The sequence below is a fragment of the Drosophila arizonae genome, chromosome X (assembly GCF_054131065.1).
Source record: "Drosophila arizonae isolate 15081-1271.41 chromosome X, UAZ_ARI_1.0, whole genome shotgun sequence".
In the NCBI taxonomy this organism is placed as follows: domain Eukaryota; kingdom Metazoa; phylum Arthropoda; class Insecta; order Diptera; family Drosophilidae; genus Drosophila; species Drosophila arizonae.
This window is the reverse complement of record NC_142927.1, coordinates 24,848,816-24,876,086: the sequence shown is the minus strand read 5'-3', so window position 1 is coordinate 24,876,086 and position 27,271 is coordinate 24,848,816. Positions and strand designations below refer to the sequence as shown.

General features: G+C 40.4%; 1 protein-coding gene across 3 annotated transcripts in view; it reads right to left on the bottom strand.

The window, feature by feature from the left end:
• Positions 1-27,271, bottom strand: part of AstA-R1 (allatostatin A receptor 1) — a 153,809-nt gene that overhangs the window by 86,043 nt on the left and 40,495 nt on the right. The window lies entirely within an intron of this gene.

The following is a 27,271-nucleotide window of genomic DNA, read 5'->3' as shown; positions in this document are numbered from 1 at the left end:
TGTCTATATTGCATTGACCTATCTGGCAACCCTACATCTTTTGACAGAGACGCGCACAATACGCCGTACAGGCTCAAGGCGGCCATTCGAGAGATATCATATTCTAATTTTGGTAAATCTACTTGAACCAAATTAAATGATTATTATCGTCCACATAAAAAAAAAAAAAAAATGGTCGTTTTCTTCGATTATGGGCAACCTTGTAGGGCTGCCAGATGCATTCGTCAAACGTGGACAGCCCTGTATGTATATTCCACATTTCAGTTCTTCAACAATTAAACCGGATATGCATCATTCGATTTACCATCAGGTCCTTCTAAACGAACGATGTACGCACCGGACATTGGACAACAGCTATACGCTCAGTCCAGTTTGATGAATGTGTATAAAGATGGGATTGAGTGCCGAGAGCCTCCAGCAACAGCAAAGCCATCAACAGCAAGGCTGTGGCGCCTCTATGGAGATCTGCACTGTTGAATCTCAAGTATTGCCAAATAGAATGGCTGTGAGATCTAACGATTGCTGCAGTCGCGGAGCTCTTGGGACACAGTTCTATATAGGCAACGCAAACCAGCCACGAAGAGCGAGGGCTTGGATTGCATCCTTGAACTTGAAATACTGTGGAATAGAATAGCGAACTGCCTTGAGATGAATATGCTGGCATGCTGGCCCACTCACTAGTTGAGGCAGAGTCTGAGACAATGAGCTGCAGCAAATTGAGCGGAATAAATATAAGAAACGTAATTGGATTATGGCTTAAACACTTTCCATGTGAAGTAGCTGGATGGTGGGCGGGTATACGCTCTGATTAGAATTCCAGTTGCAAGTATGAGCCATTTCATGTATTAGAGTGCTCACACACACACACACACACACACACTCACATCGATGACTACCTGTTCAGGCAACAAAATTTCATTGCATACTTGCAGGCGCGCGCATTGATCCACCAGAGTTCCCATGGGGCAGGCCAACACTTTCATTATCTTTTATGTGCGCACATTCTCATCAGACACAAGAGTGTGTGTGTGGGTGTGGGTGTGGGCTTGTGTGTGTTTCTGTGGGTGGGTGGCTATATTGAGTGGGTAGATACAAATGGCGCAGCAGCAAATTTATTTGAATAACCAAATAATATGAACAACTCGAACATATCCATTGATGAAGCTGGCACGCAACCAGCAGCAGTCAGCAGAATAGCCAAACATTATGAGAGCACCCGCTGAAAGGCGAATACATGTGTCCCAATCACACGCCGAGAGAGTGAGGGGGAGAGAGAGAGAGGGAGTTGGCCAAAAGGCTGAAGGGCCCACTTGAGCAACCCCACCCAGCCGCAGTCTGGGCGAGCATAAATGGGAGCTGCTCATCTGATGCGATGCGAATGTGTTGGCTGCTGTGACACTGCCGATGATGATAGTGCGAAAATCCGTTTGATGTTGCCACAGCAGTAAATGAGTAGTCCCAGACCCAGACCCACACCCAGACCCAGACCCAGGCCCAATCACTAAGCCAATCGATGTATGCCAAAGCCAATGGCTTCTTCAATTGAATATAATTTGACTGCCGGATTAACAGCTGGCCCCCATCTGGCTGCCATCCATGGCCGTCATCGAGGCGCTTTAATACGAATGCAAACGGCCACGGCTGAAGCTAATCTCCCTGCGGCACTTCATACATTAGCTCAAAGACCATCAAATACCAGTTGAGAATGGAGCAGCTCGCATAATATTTGACATTTTTATGCTGGAAATAGAAGGAAAGTTGCTGAAATGGGGAACTTATGCTCAGGCCCTATTAAAACTGCTCCATAGAGTATTACAAAGTCAACATGTCTAAAGCATAAAATACAGCCATAGTAAAGATGTTCTTCAACATATTCGAATATAGTTTAGGAATTACAAGATTCTCATGTCGGCCATTGAATTGGTGACTTTTCATTTATTCATAACTTTTAAACCAAACTAGATATTTTCAAAATATAAATGGCATATTGAAGAGAATTCTCCCTGCCTTAAATGTGTTTTTTTTTTTTATATTTTAATAACAATATATATTTTGTATATATTAAAATATATATATAATAAAAAACAAAGTAAGAAAGGAAAGTTAAGAAGCTTTTCTTTATATCAAAATGGTTTGTGGACATATGGGTATATTCCTTAAATATTTTCAATACATCACAGAATAATACAAAGGTTAACTGAATATATTCCAAATATGTTTTCAATAGATCAGAGATCTGATATAATAAAATCCTTGCCAGCTAGACTTTACTATAGCAGAAAAAAAGCTCAATTAATTTGAGAAATATTATAATTATTATTATTTTTATTTTCATTCCCTTTAATTTGTGTTTTTCTGTTGTTCCACGTATCTGTGGTAACAACTTCTCAGGACGCTGAGTAACTCCTAGTCCAGACAGTCCCGTTTGTAGCAATTTCTTACTACACTTTTCCAATTTTGAATTACTTTCATCGACTTTCGGAAACCATTTGATTTGTGACCATCGAATCCATTTGAACAATTGCTTCAATCATCTAGATTCAATCTTGATTTTTGCCACTCACACACCCCGGGGGTCAATGTCACCGAGTCTTATAATTCAATCGCAATATTATTTTGTTGATTCAACAAAGGTGTCGGCTGCTCTCAAAAATATTCCTGTTAACGGCGACTCCAAAGACTATTTGCCCCTAAAGATCTTAAAGTTATCCATTCCTCCATGTGTGCGGCTACAAATATTATAAACTGACAGCAGAGAGAACACACAAAGCTCAATGAAATGAAGTTTGGCCGCGCAACAATCGAATGTGCCCCAAATAATTACCAAAGCTGCAGCTGGCAGCACACACAATGCTCCGGAGTCCGGACACTGCTGCTTATCCGAGATAAGTCCTGCACCCAGGACTTAGCGGCGCTGGCTCTAAGCTATGCCAAATTGCCAGCACCAACACCAAAAATAGGAAAGAAACAGCGAACAGAAAACAAATAAATGGACGAAGCTGGTGGCACTGCTGAAACTGTTAGCTGATGCCATTCAGCGACAAATTTAATGGCCAGCTTTGCCGAGGATTGTCTTTGACGTGTGACACGTGGCGTGTGGGGTGAGGACAGCGGCTAAAGCTGCTGAAAAGTCGTGGCGAGATAAACGATCAAAAACTAATAGAGAATCGAACCTTAATTGTCTTGCATTATGGATGGTAAGTATTAAAGAATTTATATATAAGCTATATATTATAGGAGTTTGGCACAGAGAAGAGAGAATTCTCGGAGATGGTCATGCGAACAATGGGGAAAAGAGACTGCAAAAATCATATTCCCGCTCTAGGCTGCGAAAGGTCAGAAGAGAGAAGCCAGAGTGAGAGGGAGAGAGCGATACTATGGCACAGCAAATGTGGAGTAGCATAGATGCTTCTGCGTCGGAGGAAGTATGACCTGAACACAGAAGCAAAGATGGCATTGCTCAGTTAGAGCATTTTCGATTGTTCCAAGGTGGATCTTTGTATTCGTCGCACGCATCTACACAGTAAATCTAAGAGCTCAAGGCCAAACAGTACTCGAATTATGCTTGAAATACTAAATCAAATTATCGATTATTGTCGATAAAAAGATATGGGATGACTTATCAAAATTTATATACGTTAACATTAAACCATCAATATTGTTTTTTTTTTTTTTTTTCTTTTTTAAATTCAAATGTAAATAAAACACAAACAACCTTCTCGATGAGGTAATTATCAATATAGTATATTGAACATAACTAACAAAACTTATACATAAACTGAAAAAACTCGAAATTTTCCATTACTTTAATATTAATATGCATATATGAAATATATATAAACTCGTACTGCATATGCATGTATAATTTCAAGTCACTAGCTTCATATGTTCTAAGATGTCTAGAACTCATACGGACAGAAGAACGGACGGACATGGCTGGATCAACTCAGCTCCTTGCCTTGATCAAGAATATATATATTTTATAGCACGCCTCCTTCAACCTACTACAAGCATGTCACAGGATTTCCAATTTTCAATGGGTTCAGGGTATAAAATGTATCCTCAATTAAATATTTCAGACTCAGTTGGCAGTGTAAAGGTAACAAATGCAAATTGAGAATTGAACTTGAAGTCAATGCATAAAAATGTTCAACTGATCCTTGGTGCAATTACTTAGCTTAGCAGTAAATAGAAGCTGCTACGCAGAAGAGGGGGGGAAGAGTGGTGGCTCAATCTGATGTCCTTTGGAGGCGGCAGCGGCTTCAGCTTCAGTTGCATTGATAAATTGTGTCACAGGTGTTTGACTGACTGGTTGAATGTCATTCGAACTGAAAGCTCGAGCGATTGACGAGATTGTGGCATTGAAGGCGCTCGACTGAAGGCTGAGGAAACAAGCGAGTGCCATTCAGTGGCTACATATGTCTAACAGAGAGAGAGAGAGAGAGAGAGAGAGAGGCAGAGAGATTGGGAGAGGGAGAGAGCGAGAGTTGAAATAATTGCTTGTGCGCGGCACGTGTTTGGCGGCAAGGTGTCATCAATCAAATGCGAGTGAGAAGCTAATCAATTGGCGTTGCTAAAAGCTAAAAACAAAGCCAACAGGCGAGCCCAGGCGACAGGCTGGCTGAGCTGATCCTGTGAGGTATGTGCGGAGCGTGGCAACTGCGGCACGTAGCCAATTTGCTGGGTCTGGAGCCATGGAGCTATTCAATCACTTGTGAGACGCTGTTGCCACTGCCACTGCCACTGCCACTGGCACTTGCAACTGGCAACTGGCAACTGGCAACTCGCAACTGGCAAGCGGCCTGTCAAGAGCACAAATAACTGACTCGAAATTGAGTCCACATCCATTACAATAACTAAATGATTTAGCCAGAGCGTAAACAATATAAACAGCGCCAAGTGTTCCAGTTGACCCCTGGCCCCGGCTAATGGGCCCGCCCTCCTTCCAGCCATCATAATATTTGTGGCCAAAACATTCAATGATAAAGCAAACAATAACAATGCCTGGCCTGGCCAGCAGTTGGCCCAAATCGAGCTGAATCTAATTCCTTTTCCTTTTCCTTTCTTTTTATTTTATTTTTCTCTTGGTGGAGGCGACAACTTTCCAAGTCTCTGGCGTAGCAGCGATTAAATTAAATATGCTGACGCTTATATGTGTGACCTCGCACTCCCTCTGCCCAGTCGGGCTGACTCACCCGCTGCCCCACCAGATCTGGATACAAATTGAGACGGGCCGTGCGCTGGTCCATTGTATCTATTGGTTGCCTGCTGCACAGACTCGTAAATCTTCTGCCGAAGGCAAGAACCGAAAAGGAAACCATATCGAAGCCATGTGGGCCTCGGCCGATAGCCGTGAGTGGGAGGGGGGCGCAACGTGCATGCACTGAAGTACATGGAAATTCAAAGAAATCCATTAAATCAAATGCATAAATAACAAAATCAATGCCCATTCAGTGCGCCACACATAGGTGAATTGAAAGCGAGGCAAGTCCATGTGAATGGGCGGACAGACACGACGATGCTGTGAATTTCATCGGATCTGCTGGTCTCTGCACTCTGATACGGCACAAGTGTTGCTGGTGCTTGACCTGATATATCCGCTTTACATTTCCCATCGAAGATGCCAAAAACAAAAATTTGAAAAAATATATGTATATGCAAATATATTCGGAATTTTTATATAAAATTATTGAATTGAGAGTTTTACTAAATTTATGGAAAATTCACTTTTTAGTTATTTATTTTATTTACTTTAAGAGCTATTAGCTGATAATTATTGCATGGCAACCCCTCTCACATCAAAGGATTACTATGTGCACTCTCGCTAATTGAGCAACAATAAATTCCAATTTATAATCGAATTTAAGTAAAGCAAATATGTTTAGTAAATCAATTTGACAGAGAATGTTGTTTAATATACCTTTTATATGACATAAGCTAATCTGCAGGAAAGGTATTGCCATTTCCAGCTGGAACTGGCTATATCTGCTCAGCTGGACCCGCAAATTCGGACCATATAAAAGTCATGTAGTCACTTTCTCCTCTAATTTCTCCCTTTGAATGGTCTATCAGGCTATCATAACTAATTAACAACAATAGAACTAAGTAATCCAGCAGCTAAAAAAACAAAAAAAAAAAAAAATTATATCTGAGCCAAGCTGAATTATGTAAACGGCAAATGGTTCTGGCAACCGCCTCGAAGGGACAACAAGCTGCGTTATAAATGAAAACAAATTAAAATTTGTAAGGTTGTAAAAATCTCAAGAGCTGATGAAACGGCTGCGAGCGGAGGGAGAGGGGAGCCGGCGGGAGGGGCTACTGTGCTACTGTGAATGGCACTGGGATGCCACTTGAAGGTCTTCGCTGCTTAGCCAGCCGATGGCTAACTAAGATTAACGACAGCAACGAAGTCGACAAACTCGGGTTAATGCCAATAAATGCTCGCCTGCCACCCTTCTCATCTTAATCCAATGATTTATAAACTTTATTTCGTCTATATACATTATTGCTTGTTGCCAGCGAGAAGAGCGAGAAGAGCAGACAGCCCAGAAGAGGTAAAAAGCAGTGAAACAATGCAACGCGAAAGGGTATGCCAGCGACGAGATACTACATACTGGGAGGGTGGAGGGCAGAGAAGGAACTATGTATATACTGGATTTGCTATATGTTACTATATTTCATATATCCTATGATTCTAAGATCTGTTCAGTTTCCAATACATGCAGTTCACTGAATATACAATATAATAAGTAAAGAAAACTCTAGTCGAGGGTGTCCGACTAGGGAATACCACGAAACACGAGCCATTGGTGTTTAAATACACTCCATAACTTTTGTTTTAATTAACGGATTTAAATGAAACTCGCAGCATATGCTCTGCATATTATATAGAATATTTTAGTAAAAATGAAAACTCATTTACGTACTGATTATGTTTGCAATTGAATTTAAATTATAAGAATGGTATCCAAAACTGTAAATGCTATCGATTATTTTAAGCAAACTTGACATGCTATATAAGGAACCACAACGAACTATTAAAAAATGGGGCATGCGACGGCTTTATCTGCCTGATATATACTATATGTTCAAAAAACCATTCTATCCAGATATATATTTTCAATAGATTCTGGGTATAAAAACATTGATACTCTGCTAGCCATCGTCGAAACTAATAGAACAATCATGAAGTATTTTTATACCCTGAACCCATTGAAAATGGGAAATCAGGGTATAATGGTTTTGTGAAAAAGTATGTAACGGGCAGAAGGAGGCGTGGCAGACCCCACAAAGTATATATATTCTTGATCAGCGTGACGAGCTGAGTCGATATAGCCCTGTCCGTCTGTCCGTCCGTCCGTCCGTCCGTCCGTCCGTCCGTCCGTCCGTCCGTCCGTCCGTCCGTCCGTCCGTCCGTCCGTCCGTCCGTATGAGTGCGTCGATCTCAGAAGTTACAAGAGCTAGAGAGCTGAAATTTGGCATGCATACTCGTCTGTAACGTACGCAGTACGAGTTTGCTTTATTTTTTCGATAAATCGTCCGATAACTTTTTTATCGAGAATAATCGAAAAATTGATTTTGTTTTTTTGGCCTAATTTGAACATTTTTAGACATGGAGTCTTCAAATTTGCGTTGTATATAAAGTTAATCGGTACAAAGATTTTGTAATTTACAGATTTTGGATACCACGCCCCCTTCACCCCCAATTTGTAAACGACGCATTTCAAGTACTAGAGACTTGGGCTTTGGAATGTACACACATATTCACCATATGATTACGCCCTAAAAGTTTCATTAAGATCGTATGTCTACAAAAGAAGTTATTCAACAAATAAATTCTCATAATATTGCCCACATTGCAACGCAGCCCAAGCGCAGTCGCTGCTTACTGCGCAGTTAGCAGAGCGCAGGCTTATGCGTGCGTGTGGAAGCATGTGTATGTATGTGTGCATAAAAGAAGTGCAGAATGATTAGAATATCAGCTTGGAGGGTTCAGGGTATCTCCTAGTCGAGCAGTCTCGACTGGAGCTTTCTTACTTGTTCTTTCTCAGATTGCCCCATTTTACACATACAATGTAAATCAATTTGTTAAGCTTAAATTGTTGAAACGAATTTCTGTTTTCTTTTCATATTGGAATTTTGGTACTCTGATGGTGAGTGTGGGCAATTCGATATCATGCAACAGGACACGCAATATCAACATTGTCAGTGCCATTGCACAAAGTAACAGCAGCAGCAGGATGCGGACGGGCAAGAGATGGAGGAGGAGGAGCAGATGTCATTTGCATGGCACGCCTTGCGCCGCACTCACTCAGGTCATTTGGGCTTTATCATTGTTTAAGCTCTTTGTTGCCACATATCGTGTTTATCTTTGCTCTTCTGTTTTAATACCCTGTAGCCATGGCACGGAACAGAGAAGCAGCAACGAACATTGTCCGTGCACTCTCTTTATCGATTTCAGGAATAGAGGGAATTCCGGGTTAATCGACTGAGCTGTAAAGCTCTGCTGTCATTGGAGACAGACGGTTAGCTGGACAGCAAGGCTGCCTCCAGCTAGGATATGTAACTGCACTCGAATGATAGAGACCATAAAAGCACTGGAGATGACAAAGATGACATCGATAAATATCGATTTGAAGTATGAACTTTGCCCATTTTTGAATCAGTTTGTCCCACTCAGTGCTATATATAGGGTATATTCTGTTCGCGTACTAAAAAACGTAACGTTTTTTTTTTTCCTTTTTTTATTTTGTTGCATTTTCGTGTCTGTTAAATGGTTACATTGATTGCAGTTATTCCTGATGCCCGCTGCCTTTTGTAAGTTTTACTCAGTGTTGACTGCTCTCGTCTCATGCATTCCTTCTTTTTTTTTTGGTTTTTTTTTGTTTTTGTTTTTCCTTTTGCTGGCTGAGTTAGCAGGCAGATTTCCATTTCGGATCTCGCAGTAATTCTCGCATCAACATTTTACGCTCTTATATAAGCATTCATGCACACACACACACCCACATAGCCGCGCATATGCATGTGTGTGGAGTGGAGTGACTCGCACATGGAATCCACATGCAGTTCCGACAGGAAGCTGCTGCTTCAGCAGCTGCATGAATTCCATTTAACCGTAATGGCGGCCATCAGCAGTGCATTGCTGTGCGTGTGTCCCAGTGCATGTGTGTGTGTGCGGGCATTTCATACTCGTCATCGTAGCCTTACGTATCCTCATCCGAAACCGTGTTTGTGCATATCCTCTACTCTTGGCAGATGCAGTGCATATTGTATTGCATATTACGACTGCTCTAAATATTTGAGTACGAAATATGTATAGCTCAAATATTTAAGTATGAAATATGTATAATTCAAATATTTCAGTTATGATAAGTCAACTTGCTATCTATATAGAGTTGTATAGTATATAAATGTAGAGGAAGAGATGGGGAGAGGGGGAAAAAGGACATGCTCAGCTCTAAAAATATCTCAGTTCCCATAGAAAAGCTTTCTCAATGGCGTAAAGTTCCATTTCTTAAAATATATTTGCATGAACCATCTTTTGCGCTTTTTTGCAGAATTCCTTTTATGTTACTTAAGTGTTGACAAATGCTCTGACAGACATTCAGATATCTTCATCAATAATATCTAACAGATTAAACTCTCTTATTGCAAGACTCAACAGGAATATTTATTCTACACTACTCAATAGCTCGAAAATTTGTTAACAATACAAAATGATATACATATATGTATATATGTATATATATTATGTATAATAATCTATATTTTTTGTGTAAATGAGTCAAAGAATTTACCATAGCGAGCTGTGGATTACTGGCTAATTGCTCAGTTATCAAATACAAAAATTTGCTCATTCACATTTAAACAGCAAAAAAAAAAAAAAAAAAACAAAATAATCATAGTAATAAATTAAAATAAAATAAATGTATTATTTTTTGTATTTTATTTCAACTAAATTGTTTCTTCCTATTTTAATTTTCATTTATTTATTTATTTTCTTATTTATATAATTTATAAATCGATGAGCATTCAGAGGGTATCTTCTAGCCGTTCAATTGGCACCTTGCAAGAACTTTCACTCGGCTGCCTTTTGGCAGTGTCGAAAGCTTCAGCCGAGATTGTTTTCAAAGTGGTCGACAACTATATAAGAAGAAAAGTATTTTTTTTTATTTATTTTTATTATTTTTTTGTTTCGAGCATTTGCGAGAAAATCAAACAGAAAAATTGGAAAAGTCCATGGCTGAGTGCTTGGCCCATTCGATAGGAGATGCAACATTTGTATGCATGCACTCGTGCGTGCACTCATATCTGATTCGTTTAAATATTCGTTTTAGTTTTGAGCACTCACAGCTCTCGATTCGAGGCAACTCGATTGCGATTTATATCAGCTATGCATAATGCCATAAATTGCCAACAGAAACTAGGATAGGCCGATGAGAGACCATGGCTCCGAGTCCAGGTGAGACGCAACAGCGAATAGAGGCGAAGGTCACGCACAAAGCGACACAGCTACTCAGTGGGGTAATCATCGGGAGTAATGAAAAGCACTTTAGTTCGGCATTAAGTGGCTAGGGGACAGACGGCTCGGAATAAAGAGCATTTTCATACTTAAAGACTCGGGCAAGGCTTTTAATATAAAAGTGCCTAGAAAACTGTGCTAAATAAACTTAATGAAAACCTGAGCAACTACTTTGTTATAGTAATACCATAATATGGAGATGATTAACTGACTAAACTAGTAATATAACCTGAAACCAGTTGGATGAACTTTAGCCTGAAGTGGAGGCAGTAGATGGCTTCTTCTTTCACATAGAAATTACGTATAATTGAAAGGTTACTAGAGTTGGAGAGAAGCAGCTCTTCTATAAATATGAATACTTTTTTCTCTTCTGAAGCACTCAATTTAAATTTGAGCATAACGGAAGTCTATTAATCTCCCCACTCTACTTCCCAGCAGGTGTAACTATATAACAGAGATATGTTTTTCTCAGTGTAATTGTTTTATCGATTGTCTCGCATATTAAAGCTAAAGTGTCGTCTGAGTCTCATCACATTTGCTGCACTGTCAGAGGAGATAAAATTGCTGAAAGTTAATATTGCTCAAACTCTTTCTTTTGCAAATATTTGCACAACTTTACTACGACTTTAGCCCCATTTCAAACGAGTAAAACTAAGTCAGACAACGAGAAAGAAAAGACAAACTTTAGCACGCGCTCCTTTTTACAATTTACTGGCATAGTTGCTCTCTTCTTGCAGCAGTAGAAACAGCAAAAAACAAAAAAAAAAAAAAAAAAAAAAAAAAAAAAATGAAAAAAAAAAACAACAAAATAGAATGAAAAATAAACATAAATTTTAATTTCAGCTCCAACTATTTTTGTGCTTTGCTTCTGCAATTTCGTTAGACAGCTGCTGCGCTCAGGGAGGGGGCTCATATCTCTCAATATCTATTCCAATTAAATCTGTGCACGACTAAGCCAATATTTTCGGCATGCATGCCCATATACTGACCCACAAAATATTCATATGTGCTAGTCGATCAAACAAATTAGCAAAACATTTCAGCTTTTGAAACTTTCATCGCAGTCAATGAAATGTAAAATCAAACATTGCATACGCATAAATAAATGTCGGGAGTGCATGACTCTGACATACCCGGAGCTCTGCTCGGCTCACTCTCATCACGCATCAGTTAATAATTTTGCTATTCGCTGAGCCATTGCATACGTATTTATACATCTGAGGTAAATCTATCTTTTCAAATGAGTTTTGCTGGTATGAGCTTGAAAGAAAAACATATAAAAACCAAACTAATAGAGTAGAGCTGAAAACTCATTTATATTCCAGTCGATGGTTTGTCATGTATGAAGATGATTCCATAAATTAAATTTAAATCTATCAAAAAGTCTTTATCTTTTAAATTATTTATAAATAAATTATAAAAAATATTTTTTAAAATCGATAATCGATATTTTTTAGTTCTATCGATTAAAATTCTCATCAAAATGCCGTTATAATATTATATTTCGTACATCTTTACTGGTAGAATCTTTGCATATATTTTCATATCTATTTTATACAATTCTGATTTCTGTTATATTTTGGATACCCTCTGTTCTCTAAGTTCATAAAAGATCGGATTTAATGTGATTGAGTCTTGTGATTTAGCAAAAAGCTAAGAATTATTAGAATATCGATTCTTCGTAGGGTTCAGGGCATCGCGTAGTCGAGCTATATCGACTAGAGCTTTCTTATTTGCTTGAAGCTTATTCATCTATTTGGGCTTAAAGAATATTTTACGCTTCTACAGCACCTACGCTTTTATAGAACCTACTTTGCTGAGCATTCTCTCCGATTCATGGATCTTGCTGGAATGCACAAATGTGAGCGCAAAAATCTAATCAATCGTTAGTGAGGTATGGGCCACGAAAAACAACATCTAAAATTACCTTCTAGTAGAATATCTGGAGAGAGTTTCTTCAGACGATTGATCAACATTAAACAAAAACCTTCCTCCTGCAGTTTATGTCTTACGAGACTATCGATAGTGTCATCAGTGCTCTTTGTCAACTTTGGCTTAAGAATGTTCAACTAGCCGAAATTATCAATGGGAATAGGAATATTCATTCTATATATACTATAATGTCAAGGTCTGCATATGTTTTATGTTGACTCTATTGAAGCCAATAATTGTAATAAAATTGTAGTTAAACTTTTTGCTCCATTTTGGGCCTGGATACTTTTACATGTGGAAAGGCATTCACAGATCTATGTGGAAAAAAAAACAAACTTGTTGGGCACTTGTTTTTCTGCATAAAATTTATTTTTCTCTCGTTTTCCACGCCAACTTTGCTGGTAATTGAACAAAAAGTGCTTTAAAACTATTTTAAAACAAGTAAGAAAGCTCCAGTCGAGACTGCTCGACTAGGAGATACCCTGAACCCTCCAAGCTGATATTCTAATCATTCTGCACTTCTTTTATGCACAAATACATACACATGCTTCCACACGCACGCATAAGCCTGCGCTCTGCTAACTGCGCAGTAAGCAGCGACTGCGCTTGGGCTGCGTTGCAATGTGGGCAATATTATGAGAATTTATTTGTTGAATAACTTCTTTTGTAGACATACGATCTTAATGAAACTTTTAGGGCGTAATCATATGGTGAATATGTGTGTACATTCCAAAGCCCAAGTCTCTAGTACTTGAAATGCGTCTTTTACAAATTGGGGGTGAAGGGGGCGTGGTATCCAAAATCTGTAAATTACAAAATCTTTGTACCGATTAACTTTATATACAACGCAAATTTGAAGACTCCAGGTCTAAAAATGTTCAAATTAGGGCAAAAAAACAAAATCAATTTTTCGATTATTCTCGATAAAAAAGTTATCGGACAATTTATCGAAAAAATAAAGCAAACTCGTACTGCGTATGGTACTCACAAGTATGCATGCCAAATTTCAGCTCTCTAGCTCTTGTAACTTCTGAGATCGACGCACTCATACGGACGGACGGACGGACGGACGGACGGACGGACGGACGGACGGACGGACGGACGGACGGACGGACAGACGGACAGGGCTATATCGACTCAGCTCGTCACGCTGATCAAGAATATATATACTTTGTGGGGTCTGCCACGCCTCCTTCTGCCCGTTACATACTTTTTCACAAAACCATTATACCCTGATTTCCCATTTTCAATGGGTTCAGGGTATAACAAAAAAAAGCCAACAACAACAATAATAATAATTTTTGCATGCAATTTTGCAGTTGAAATGATTGTGAAACTGAAATGCGAATCAGCTCAACTTGGTTGGCTTCAAGAGAGAAGGCTATTATAGTTATTTGGCCATTTAACCGCCTGAAGCCCGGTCTGTTAATTGAGCATATAAATCACAGAACGACACGGCGTATACGCAATCTGAATGGTGGATGAAGTATGAACTACTCATTACATGTGTGTGTGTGTGTGTGTGTGAGAGAGAGAGAGATGGTGTGAGCGTAAGTGTGTTTGTGTGCGTGTGTGGGGGAAAAGTTATTTAAAGCTAATCCATAACAAATTGACGGCAAAGGCAAAAGCGAAATGTGCACAAATATTAATAATATGAGCATTTGGCTTTTGTTTTTAGCTGATGCCAGCTAATGAGTCCAAGTGCGTGGACTGCGTGTGGGGCCCGCTGTGCGCCGTCTGTTGCCTGTTGGCTGCGGTTCCGGCTGCTCGGGCTGTTCCGGCTGTCAAAAGGTTCAGCTTCGTGCCCAGCTTCCATTTGGGTCGCAGCGTGCGGGCCATAATTTATTTCCACATAATTTGACTTGCACACGCGCCATGGCCAAGCACGACAAGGACGTGCACCTGGCGCAGTCGGCGCACCTGACGCACAGAAGGTGTTTGCCAGGGACTCCGGCTGGGCTGGATGAAGCCAGAGACACCTGACTAGTTGCCTGGCCAGGACCCGGGCACTTGCCACAGCTGGGACAGTTGCCGCAGACAGATGTCACTCCAACTCCCACGGCGCACTATTGTCGAGTGGCCCGAGGCAGAGGTAGAGGCCACTGACAGGCGCTAAGTGGGGGCGTGGGTGACGTTTTAAAAGCCTTTTTCGCATTCAATGAATGTCAATTGGCGATGTTGATAAAAAGCATAGGTCCTTTTATTATTATTTATTGAACGCATCAAATTTAACACAAACTCAATTTTAAAGCGCAGACAGCAAAGATAATGCTACACACACATGCACACGCACGCACACTCATGCAGGCTTATATATATATATTCAATCAGAGCTAATAAACTTTGGCTCCAGCAACTATTCGATTTTCAAAATTGTCGCTGACACGCGAATCTGAAAGGAAAAGTTCAATTTCAAAGAAGCAATCATTGCAGAGGCCACAGTATAGACTGGCCAATACCCTGTATATCGAATAATTGATGAGAGGAATATGAGTATGAATATGAATATGAATATGAATATGAATATGAATATGAATATGAATATGAATATGAATATGAATATGAATATGAATATGAATATGAATATGAATATGAATATGAATATGAATATGAATATGAATATGAATATGAATATGAATATGAATATGAATATGAATATGAATATGAATATGAATATGAATATGAATATGAATATGAATATGAATATGAATATGAATATGAATATGAATATGAATATGAATATGAATATGAATATGAATATGAATATGAATATGAATATGAATATGAATATGAATATGAATATGAATATGAATATGAATATGAATATGAATATGAATATGAATATGAATATGAATATGAATATGAATATGAATATGAATATGAATGAATATGTATGTATATAGTTGCTGAGATCGACGCGTGCATACATATATACGGACCGTCGGATAAACCCACGGACAAGGCTAAATTGATTCAGCCCGTCGCACTGATTAAGAATATATACTTTAAAGGGTCTGCCACACCTCCTTCTGTCTGTTACATAGATTTCAATAAAATAATTCAAGTCAAATTCTCCATTTTTATGGGTTCAGGGTTTCATCATATTATTAACCTAACTAATCACCTTTAGAATAGGTTACAATTCGAGTGCCCCGAAACAAAAAAATTGCCAATTCAATATTCTGAACAAATTGGTAGCGTTGCTATGTAATTTCGATTAAAGCATATACCCCTTTGGGCTAAGAAATTCAGTGCAGGGTATCAAAGGATTGGAATTGCATATCATTTGTGATTGCCTTGGCGCCAAAGCAACCACAGAGAAATCAAAAGGAAAACAGTCGCTTCCTGCGTTCACAGCAACAAAACTACGTGGGCAGAGGATGGGGCGACCACAGTGACACAGAGAGAGGGAGAAAGAAATGTAACGTTGTAAAAAAAAGCAGAGTATTTATAAATCGTGTGCGTACCACCCCGAATGCCCACAGACCTGTCCCAGCACAGGATGTTGTGCTTCATGTTGTGGACTCATGAGTGATGTTTGTGGTTGTTACAATCAACAAGGTGTCTTCACACATGTGTGTGTGAGTGTGTGTGTGTGTGTGTGTATATGTGACAGTTTCAGGCTCTATCTTGTTTGTGCTGAATGTAGGTCTCGCATTAAGTATGCGATTGGTTCTGTGTTATACGAGAAGTAACTTTCGCCTGGTATCGATGTGTTGGCTTTGCTTTTCGCTTTTCTGCTTATCGTCATCAAAAGTTCCTTGAGCGCACGTCTCTCTGTGTGTGTGTGTGTGTGTATGTGTACATCTCGTTTCATGGCGGACGGAGCATGAAAATCTCATGCAATAATTCAGACCATAGCCACAAAAAATGCAGCCCAAGTAGAACCGAAAAATTATTTAGTTGTCAACAGTTTCAAGGCAGATTTTTCAACACTGGTGTGTGACGGTTCTCTGTGTGTGTGTGTGTGTGTGTGTGTTTGTGTGTATGCCTGTGGTAAATTAAAGTGTGTCGCCAAGATGTGTTTCGAAATATTGCGCATTTTATCATTGATGCACAACTTTCACTGCCATCGAGCGGCTGCCAAACACCTTGCCAGCTCGCCAGCTGTCAGCCCATCAACACGTAGCGCAATCAAAGCTTCTGACGCCCAGCAATCTACCTGCCGGCCCCGCCAACTTCCATTTACAGCCAGATCCCATATCGTAGCTTACAGTCCCAAAATTCACCTATCCGAAACTTTCGCGCTTCAGCACGCCTCGCACTTTGCTGATTTTTATTGGATTAAAAATAAATTGAACTGAAAGTTTAAAGCTCGATTTTATTTTTCTTTTCCTCTGGCTTTTGAGAAATGGAAGAGTCCCGAATAATAAAATGTTCTTTCAATATGTATATTCAGTTACAAAAGACAAAATGTTGTTTTCGGTCAGACCGGCAGCAGATTTGTTGCTTCTAGTAGAAATCAGCATGTTTTTCTAGTTAAAGTTGGCTTTTCCTGATCGACTACTTTTAATTTGCTTTTTTCCGTTATTATTTTTAGATGCCTGATTGACTAGCATTGTAAACTATTTTTTACTGTTTTATAATTCGTCGATTTGAATGCTTGTTAGAATTAGAGTTTCGTTTCTAATAAAAAAACGTATCAACAAACTACTTTATCACTTGACTTAATCAAAGCCAATTTTAATTAAAGCACACATATAAAGGTATATACATATGTATATGGCGTCTGCTTTGACCACTTTGCAATCGAATTGAATACTTTACAGTCTCGCGCAATAACTAATTCCCGGTTAGCTGTATTTCATATGCTTTCTCAGAATTGCAATTTGTAGGCGAACGACAAAGAGAAGACGACTATTCTCTTTGTCCACTAAACATCCAACGATCCTGCTTGAATGGCTTGAATAGCCATCTCGCTCCTACCCAACAACAGACGGGACTAAGTTCAGTAATAGCTACCGTTGTCTCACTTTTCCACACACAGAGTGCAGCTAAGACGCAAACTCTCTCGGAGGAATTTTAGCTTTTAACCTCGCACTAATACTAATGCAAGACAATAGGCACCAATCATGAATGAGCAAAGTCAAAGTAAAATTCTCATATCTGTTCAGCTGCTGATCGAAGAACTGAGAGAGAATGACTAGGAATACTTGTCCGAATGATATCACATGCAAAGTTGGATACAACGTGGAGCTCTCCTGGTTTCGCCTCATTTTTTGTTCAACTTGGCTCATTTCATTCCTATAAATTTAATTTTTTTTTGATGTGAAAAAGCGTACGACAGCTGGCTAGGCGGTGTGGCACTGGGATTGTTAAAATTTCGTAAGCCACTGGTTTGGCTGCCTGAACCAGTTGACTGGGTCAAAGGCAGCTGCGGTGGCAGTGATGGCGGCGGAGTTCGGCGAGTGGTGCTGCCCACTGCGGGCGGTCAGCGGATACGCAATGATATGGCAGCTTAAGAGCCAGCAGCAATTTTTATATAACAAGCAGAGCAATTCCCACGGCTGGTGTGCGAGTGTGTGCTAAAAGCTTTATGTGGATTATGTTTTTATGGCCCCTGCCGCAGCAATAGAGTCGTTTGGCCTCTGCAAATAGCGAGCACTGGATATGTAGTCACATATAAGTAGTTGGCCGGCATTTGCTGACCAGAGATTTAATTCCCTTCTCCTGCCGCCTGCCGCCTGCCGCCATGATTCCCCACCTTGCTGGAGCACCAGTACATTGTGTTATTCATTTCCAGCACTTGTTTTTAAAGCGAATCCGACGTGTTGCAGCGACGTGAAGCAGCTAAAGCAGCTTAAACAAATGTCATTGCAATGATCATAATCAGATTATAGAAGTGAAAATATGCATAAATGCAGAGCATCATACTGAGCTACCTGCAGCATCATTCTTAAGCTCTATATCTATTATAAGATATGCAACGTGATAGAAAGAGTTCATATTTTCATTACATTTCAATTTTGCATCCCTTTTTATGATGGGAAGTTTTATATGCAGCTAGAATCACCATCTTCTGCTTGACTGACTGTAATTAAATTTTCTGGATTAGAACTTCACTCAGTTCGTGGAACAGGTGCATTCCAGCTAGTCGCTTTTATGGTTGTAAGTCAAGTTCTTAATGTGAATTAATAGGAATGGCTGAGCTATGCTTTACTATTCTGTATTAAATAGTTTTATATATGAGTTGAGTATTTGAATTGGCTGAAAACTGCTTTCTCTCTCTCCCTCTTTCAATAAATTTGCATACATATAAATATATGTATATTTAAATCAATTTCGCGATTCTCGTTAGCTATATTGAAAGTCTTATACATTCTTCCTATTATCTATACCTATTATTTGATGGGGGTATGGAGCAAGCGAGCACCGTCATCTGGCTAACTGGCTTGAAATTCATATTGCCGCTTCTCGGCTATATTTTATATTTGACTAGCCGCACATGGCTGTCTTTTTCTAGTTTTCGCTGCTGTTGTTTTATTTTTGGCTTGGGCCTTAGCATCTTTTATTTGGACCCGAGCATCCGTCCGTCTTATCCGTGTGCCCCCCCCCTCCCCCCTCACCAACCAGGTCGCTGCAAATGGCCGTGAGCGCCTTTGTTGTGCCACTCTTGCTATTTGGGTTCTTGGGGGCAATAACTTTTACTGGAAACCGGCAAAACCTCAATTATCAACTTACAGCAGACAAAAAGGCGCTTAATTAAGTGAAGCGTCGAACGTGAGCCGCCATTTTGTTTTTTGCTCTACACCCTCGCACTAAAACCTAACCAGGCGCGACCCCTGCTCGAGCCCAAGATTGAAAGGATGTTGGCATTCTGATCGAAACAGCAGCAGCAGCGGCAGCAGCTCCTAGATGGGTGTTGGAGTGCGTGTATGTGTGAGTGTGTGTGCTTGTGCGAGCGTGTGTGTGTAATCTTAGACGTGTGTCTCCTGTAAGAAGTTTTTTGCTGAGTCAGCATCTGGCTGGATAGCTGACTGGCTCCTTGCCTGCCTAATCTACGCAAAGTATGATGGGGCTGGGCATTTTGGGGGGTATTATGGGGGCCCATGGCTGTAATGTAGAAGATGCTAGCTCATTGTTGTTATTATTGTTGTTATAGTTTACGCACACACGCATTTACGAGCACAATATACATATGTATATGTATATATATGTATATATGTATGTATTCAAAAGCTATTCCCTGCGCCATGTAGTCCGGCCGAGCCGCAATGAAGGCGTGAATGGTTCCCATCAAGTGCGAACATTAACAAAGTTTCGGAAGTTCGTCGATGATGGGTTAAGGCGCACTCACGCTTTATAACTTCACGTAACTCAATCTAATGAACAAAAGTTAACGTAATTGTAAAATATGTCAAAAGCCTTGCATAAACCAAAACCTAATAATGAATTTCAGCTTGCCATGAGGCTACGATGAGAGATAAAGTTTCTCCTGTTTTTTTGGCTACAAAATATATGCACTATTTTATATATGTATATATGTATATATTAAACCTGTCCCTTGCATTTTATCAGAAAGAGTCATACACCTGAACGGTCATTATTCTCTTTCATCTATTTCATCAATAATTTAAAATCAGGTTCTTTGAAATGTCATTATATATGCATGTATACAAAAGAGCAATTTAAAGCTCTCTCGTAAATACATTGTAGCTGTTGTGTATTGAACATGCATACATATTTATGTCCAATTTATGTCAAACTCTCATTTTATACTTTGACTATCGAGCTCAATAACGATTTGTCGATTAGATCTCATTCACAATGTGCTTTTTCAGAATGCCAATTTCTACTCACTTTCCATTCGTCCACTGACAATTTAAATGACTCTGATCTAATGGCTTGAATAGTCATCTCGCTCTAACTCAGCAGCAACTGGAGCTACGTTAAAGGACAAATATCTGTATCTCTGTCTCTCTTCCTCATAGAGTGTCAATTGCATACGCATGCAGCTAGGACGCAAACTCACTCGAATAATAGTTTGCAAGCGCTCAGGCTTACACTAATACTATTGCAACAGTGGGAACCAATCAGGAATGGGGAAATTTAGAGAACAGGCTGAACTAATATCATTACAATACGAAAATGACAAATGCATGTTTGTATATTAATGATAAAATACTTACAGTGCAGCTCATTTAAATATGTTTGGACTTTTTGAAAATGAAAAAAGTTACATTTCATCAACAAGTACTCCAATTTGAATGCAAATTTTGTTTTAGAGGCAAATTAATTAGTTATGACGAGGGAAAGGTCTGCAACTTTTAATTTAATTTAATTTTGTATTTTTATTTTTTTAGCAAAATATGTCCAAAAATGTGTCCCCTTGATAAGATATAATGTATTTAATTTTCAAAAAAGTTGAACCTGCTCCACTGAGCTGCACTGTATCTGAATGCGCATATTTAGAGTAATAAATCATAATTAATTTTCGTATACACACATACGTATATGTGTTTTTGAGTTGTATGAAGTTCGTACAAAGCATCCAAGCGCTACAAATATTTGTAATCTGGCACATATATAGGATTATAACATAAATTATTATAATTTAAAATTAAATTGATTTCCTCAGTTCGAATTTCAGATCTCTTCAGTAAGTATCTTCTATTTAAGAGCCTTAGCACTTACATATAGGCAGTAAGAGCTTCAAGCAAGTTGAATGCACTTGCCACACCAGCACACGCTAAGCTCACAGGAAAGCTAACATAAGTGTCTTGAAATGGATTAAAAACATGGCAACTGCACACCCACACACGCACACCTTTGCGCAAACACACTCACACATATGCATTCGGCTACCTCTTAGTCTGTGCAGGTGGGAATATATGTATGCATATAATTTTAATCTTTTGCTAGATTCTGTTGCGGTCACACACTCAAAACATTAAGGTTGGATTTTGAATAAGAATTTAGGTAGGCAAAATATGGCATGTTTAATATACAAAAAAAAATGTTCTTATTAAAACAGACTTAAATGCAATGTGTACCTAGCTCGCTCTAATAGTTTATCCTGACATATACCCTGCAATCCGAAGGAGAAAAGAACATATGAAACTAGTTTAAATCGATATATTTTCCTTTTCTAGTGCTGAGTGCACATTATAAGCAGTGTAATCAATCATATTGATATATCCTTATGCACATTCAAGTTAGATGAATGTAGATAAATTTATCTATTCGACATTCGCTTCGATATGCTGCAGAAATGAACTCAATATTAAATGGCAAAACTTGATGCGAATGCGCCCTAAACTATTTTGACATCTGCTCCCACATCAACAGACAACAACAACAACAACAATAATAACAACGACAAATGAGTGCTAGTTAGCGCCTGAGCTCCTCTCAACGGAGCCAACACGTATTTTTCCAGGCACATTTCACGGCCTACATCCCTAATACGTAATAGCTAAGGTGGCCCGAATCACGTGGCCATGCCCAAAAATGTGTCAGTCAGTCACTCAGTCAGAGAGTCTGTCAAGACAGTTGTCTTCAACTTTCAAGGCTGGAAAGCCTTTTGTGTAATGGCTGGTAATTATCCCTAATTAGTTGTAAAATATTGTGGGCAAAGTGCTTTGCTTTGCCGAGCCCGACTGAAAAAGCCAAACGCACGAATAAGTTTACACCGAAGCCATTAGCCAAAAGTTTTTGCCAGCCAAAACAAGCGTGGCCATGCTTAATTATCATAATCTAGATCTTAATCTTAATCGTCATAATCATAATCATAATCATAATCATAATCATTGTAATAGTACTAATGACAATTAGTTACCAAAGTAGATTACGATGTTAGCTGCGTGCCGTGATGAATTGCGTTTTCTGCCCAGACACTTGGACCTAGCACACCCCCGCCTCACTCCCTCTCTCACCCTATGCGCCACAATTTAATTACCCTTAAACGCATTACACATACGCCACCGACAACACTGAACAGAAAGCCGCTTTTACTGCACTCTGACGTGCGAGCGAGCACCTCAGCTTCATTTTTATGAAACAACGCGGCAAACATATTTTCATAGAGTGCATATATATTTCCGGGTATTTACGGAAACTAGAAAAAACGGACTGTTAAAGTGGCTTCTTTCTCAGCAGCACAATTTTGCCTCTTGAAGACGTCTTTTCATTTGCTGTTACTTCCATGATTATCTGGCAACATGAATTGCGACAAAGATGCTTCACTTAGCGTGAATCGCCCAGCTGACCTAATGAAGCTGTTCCTTGAATGAATGAATACACTTGCCTGTAATAGAGTTCAGTTTAGTATAGATCTTTATTTTTGTGTCTAGGTAGTCATACTTAGGCACGCTGGGTCTCACTCATGTACAGGGCTGTCCATACTCGATGGACCCAACTGAAAACCCCCTATCTTTTGGCAGAGACGGGTCAGTGCAGCTATCTGAGATACTTTATCCATATTCGATGGACCTATCTATGCTATTGGGGTATAGGGTTACAATATCTTTTGACAGAGCGGCTATTTGGGATATATCATATTATTTTTCTTTAAAAAATCATATATATCTAAAATAATTTTCTTAAAGCATATGAATTTGTTATCTAAAAAAGTTTTTCCTATATCAAATAAACTGACAAAAGATCAGGTGATGAATATTGATCTAATCATTTTTAGAGTTTATTTAACATTGAGCAGGTAGCTTAATGGCTTAGATGAAGGACAGACAAATATTTGTAGTCTCTGATATGATCATAACAATATCTTGAAGCCAATATCTCTTATCCAAGCTACTATCTTTAAGTCTCCATATGTATGGAAATGGCCTTAAGTTGATCTATCATCTAAATCAATAAACCATGATCAACATTTATTGCCTGATTTTCCGTTATTGTGGAGCTGCCTATGAGAACTGCTTCGAATCACAGCACGTCTTCTCATCTCTGTCCAGTGTTGGACAACGCGTTTTGTTGGCAGCTTCTCAAACACAAGTGGCTCAAAGAAAGAGTTTGGCGACAAAGGCAAATATGAGCCGTTTAGTCGTGTTCGCTTGCTGCTGCCAATTGGTGTGATGGCTCTCGGCATGTGTCAATGGCCTCCGTCACGGGTCACGGAGTGGGAGGGAGGGAGAGCTAGAGCGAGAGTGAGAGAGTCAAGTTAGCCAGCGAGGAGCAGCAATTGGCCACCCGCTGATTGGGTTTCAGCCAAATCATTTGCAATTTGACTAGACGTCGCGACGTTTTTTGTTTTTTGCTTTTGTGCTCTGCTGGCATTTGGTTCTCTCTGTTTATATTTTGTATTTTGTTTTAAACTTTCAGCTCAGCAGTGGGCGCTGTGGGCGTGACACCTTGACCGCTGCCCGGGCAGCTGACAGTTTTCTTATTTATTTCATTTACATTTGGCATTTTGTTGCCGCTTTGTGAAAAATTACAATTGTACAAAGTATTGTTGATTGCTCCTGCTGCTGCTGCTGCTGCTCCTCCTGCTGCTGCTGCTGCTGCTGCGTCTCAAGTTGCTCGCAGCAGTCCAGATCCAGATAGGGGATTCGCCTATCTCAACTCTCGACTTGGCCGCGGCGAACTTTATCAACTTAATTTATACTTTTCGCATGCACACCAACTCATATTTTCAAGCGTTTTTTCATGACTTTTCTGCCACAGCTACAGCCACATCTACATTTTCATTTGGGTTTCCTGCTCGTTGTTGTTGCACATTTTTCATTCGCTTTTTGCGCGGCATCTTCCCAACTCCAGCGCTCCATCTGCTGGCCCCGCTGCTGGCTTGGCTTGGGCTCGGCTTACTTTTAGCATTTGGCCCGCAGGAAAGTTTCGCTCGCTGTCTGTTGTTCTTCTAGTTAAAATTGTATTTGAAACTTTTGCTAAGTGGCAAATGGTTTTCCAACTCCAGCTCCCACTGCCACCACGCCCACGCCTCCGCCCACCTCACCTATTGTGCAGGTAGGGGCAGTTGGGCACACTGCAGAGCGGCATAGGCACGTGCCATAAGCCATTTGTCAACAGCCACCTGATTGGATTTTCCATGACAAAGTGGCGGTGTTAGGGCCGCAAGCAGCAGCAGCAGCAGCAGCGGCAGCAGCGGCAGGGGCAGCCGCAGCCACAGCAGTTGCTGCTAAAACGTTTAAAAGCAAAATCTAATCAGACTCGGCTAACGCTGCCGTGTGGCCAATTTGCCTTGTGGCCAGTCATGGCCCACAAATTGTTTGTGATATTTGGCAACGCCCACTCACTGATAGCCCACCATCCCGACCCCTGAATGGCCATGCGGGCCAACAGGGCAGCGGCCGGTAATTGTCTAGCCTTAAGAGTTGTTCAGAGATCTTGCCAAAAACTTTGCCAATTATTCGGGCCAAGCTGAACTCCTCAGTCAAGGCTCGAGCTCTGACGAAGTGCGCTCCGTTGGCTCTTTGGGCTAATGTCACTTCAATCTGTTTTGCATTTATCTAATGCTGAGATCAGGCAAAGGACACTGGAGTTCCTTAGAAGCTCTCGAGACAACAGGTTAGTTCTCATTTAGCAGGAATGATTCAGAGTCTATAGCTTATACATTGATCAGCATCAGCAGGGCAACATCTATATATATCTACTTTGGCAAGACTCTAGTCGATATAATAAAACTTACGTATAGCTCTTTAAAAATCACCCTTTAGCTAAAGCTATATATCTAGTTATATCTAGATTCCTATAGAGAGTTTTCTGCTTTTCATTGCCTTATCTATATATCATATGTGACCATAATTGGCTACTTTCCCATATCTAAAGCTAAATCCAAATCTAAATCATATATCATCCCTAATAGAGCTACAACTGGCAGAACTCCTGCTACATTCAAAAGCAGCTACTCGGAGAAATCAGAGAAGAGAGACTAGTAGATATAGTAGAGCAATTATTTTTAAAGAATTTAAACAAAACAATATATATAGAATACTACTTATTAATAGGAGTACTAAATGTTATTGCAGGATTCTTTAGGGAGATCCAAAGAGTGGTAATTCTGTGACTCTTCTCTAACCCGTCTTTGCATTTGGATAACCAGACTTCGCCGTAAAGGTTTTGTGCTGCTCAGTTAAAGTATATAAAAGTGCTCCGCCTGGAAAGCTAATGCGGAATGAGTCCTGGCTTTAAGCTGGGAGGCAGTCCAAGAAGGAGGAGGTGATTCTAGCCGGCAGTCCAACATTTTGAAGTTCCAAGAAGGAGCTGGTTTCTATAGTCGGCAGTCCGACAGCTCCAAGAAGGAGCGCCTTTCTATAGTCGATAGACCTTAACCTCGCAGAAGGAGAAGGATTTTCTAGTCAGCAGTCGGACACATCAATCAGTCAAACAAGCACCTTTAGCTATTCCAGGCACAATATTTGAATAATCGAGCCTTTGATCAGCATCTAGAGTGGGACTCGAAGTGATTTCCCTGCGAGCAGCGAGCAGCGAGCAGTGAAAGGCGAGTGATTCGGTTCGTTTCCTTCCTTTAACACCAATTTCTTATGGGCTGGCGAGCAGCTCGGCTATGCCATAAATTAAATTAAGAACCGGATTCAGGCAGCTCCCGCTGCACGCGCTGAGCCCCAACGTGCCGCTTCATCAGGCCATGGGGCGGCACAGGTGAGGGCGTGTGTGCCGCGTGGCCGTGTCGGTGTGTGGGCGTGTGCGCGAGTGGTGGGTGTGGTTAGTGCTGCTTAAGTGACATGCAAAAACGCCTGGCCAAATGAGGCGCCAGGTAACGGCAAGAGCACAAACAAAAAGTAATAAATGAAAGCTGCACTGGAGTGCTGACCCGACTGTGAGATGCCCTGGCAGCGAGTCACTTGTCAAACATATGTGGCAGCTAATATACCCTACCATTTGCCCAGTCTCTAGGGTATAGAGTGAGCAGAAAAAAATAAACTGTTTCCTGTTAAGCGCTCATTTCGCGAGTCATGCGCTGAGTGCTTGCGTGTGAATGTTCGCGTGTATGTGTGTGTGTGTGTGTGCGTGTGCAGGTGTGTGAGTGGCTAGCGAGCTGAGTGTGAGATATCCTTGTCCAGGGCGAGCTTTTATGCAGCGCTGCAGCTGCTGTTGCTCTCAGCTAACGAGAGGGCAAACGCCCTCGGGCCAGGCCAGACAGGCAGACGACACTTTTTGCCAGCTGCTGTTGCTGCAGTTGTTGTTATTGTTGTTGTTGCTGTTGCTGTTGTTATTGCAGCTATTATAATTGATGTTGTTGCTGCTTCTGCCGCTGCCGCTGCCGCCGCTGCTGTTGGCGTTCGCTTTGAGCGACAGTTGCTAATTAAAATAATATGCAAGCAACATCCCGTAAAGTGCAGTTGGCCATGTGAAACTGTTTGCGTTTTGGCCAGCGACTGTTGACAGCGGCATTTGCATTGCGGAGCGTTTTAACTAGATGTTAACTAACAGCGTGGTCGAATGTCAACATTGGAGGCAATACGTCAACTGGCGACAATCGCGGCCTGCATTGGGATAATTGGGAAATCAGGGCCTATGGGTTGAATGAAAATGCATTTAGGAGGAGGCGGCGAGAAGGAGAAGGCGTGGAGAAAGAGACATGGAGGAGGATGAAGCTTGGATGAGAAGACGTGGAGGAGAAGGCGTTGAGCAGGAGCCGTGGAGTAGGAGGCGTGGAGATACTATATATTCCTGATCGGGACACTCTTCTGCCTATCCATCCTTCTCCCTGTTCTTCTGTCTATCTTTTTGTCTATCACTCTGTCGGTTTTTCTGTATGCATATGGTAAGTAGTATATTTTTCCGATAGGTCATTTTACTTTCATATTATCGATAAATATCGATAGTTTGATTTTGAATTTTAAACGTAACTTCAATACCAGAAGAGCAAGAGAAATTTACCTT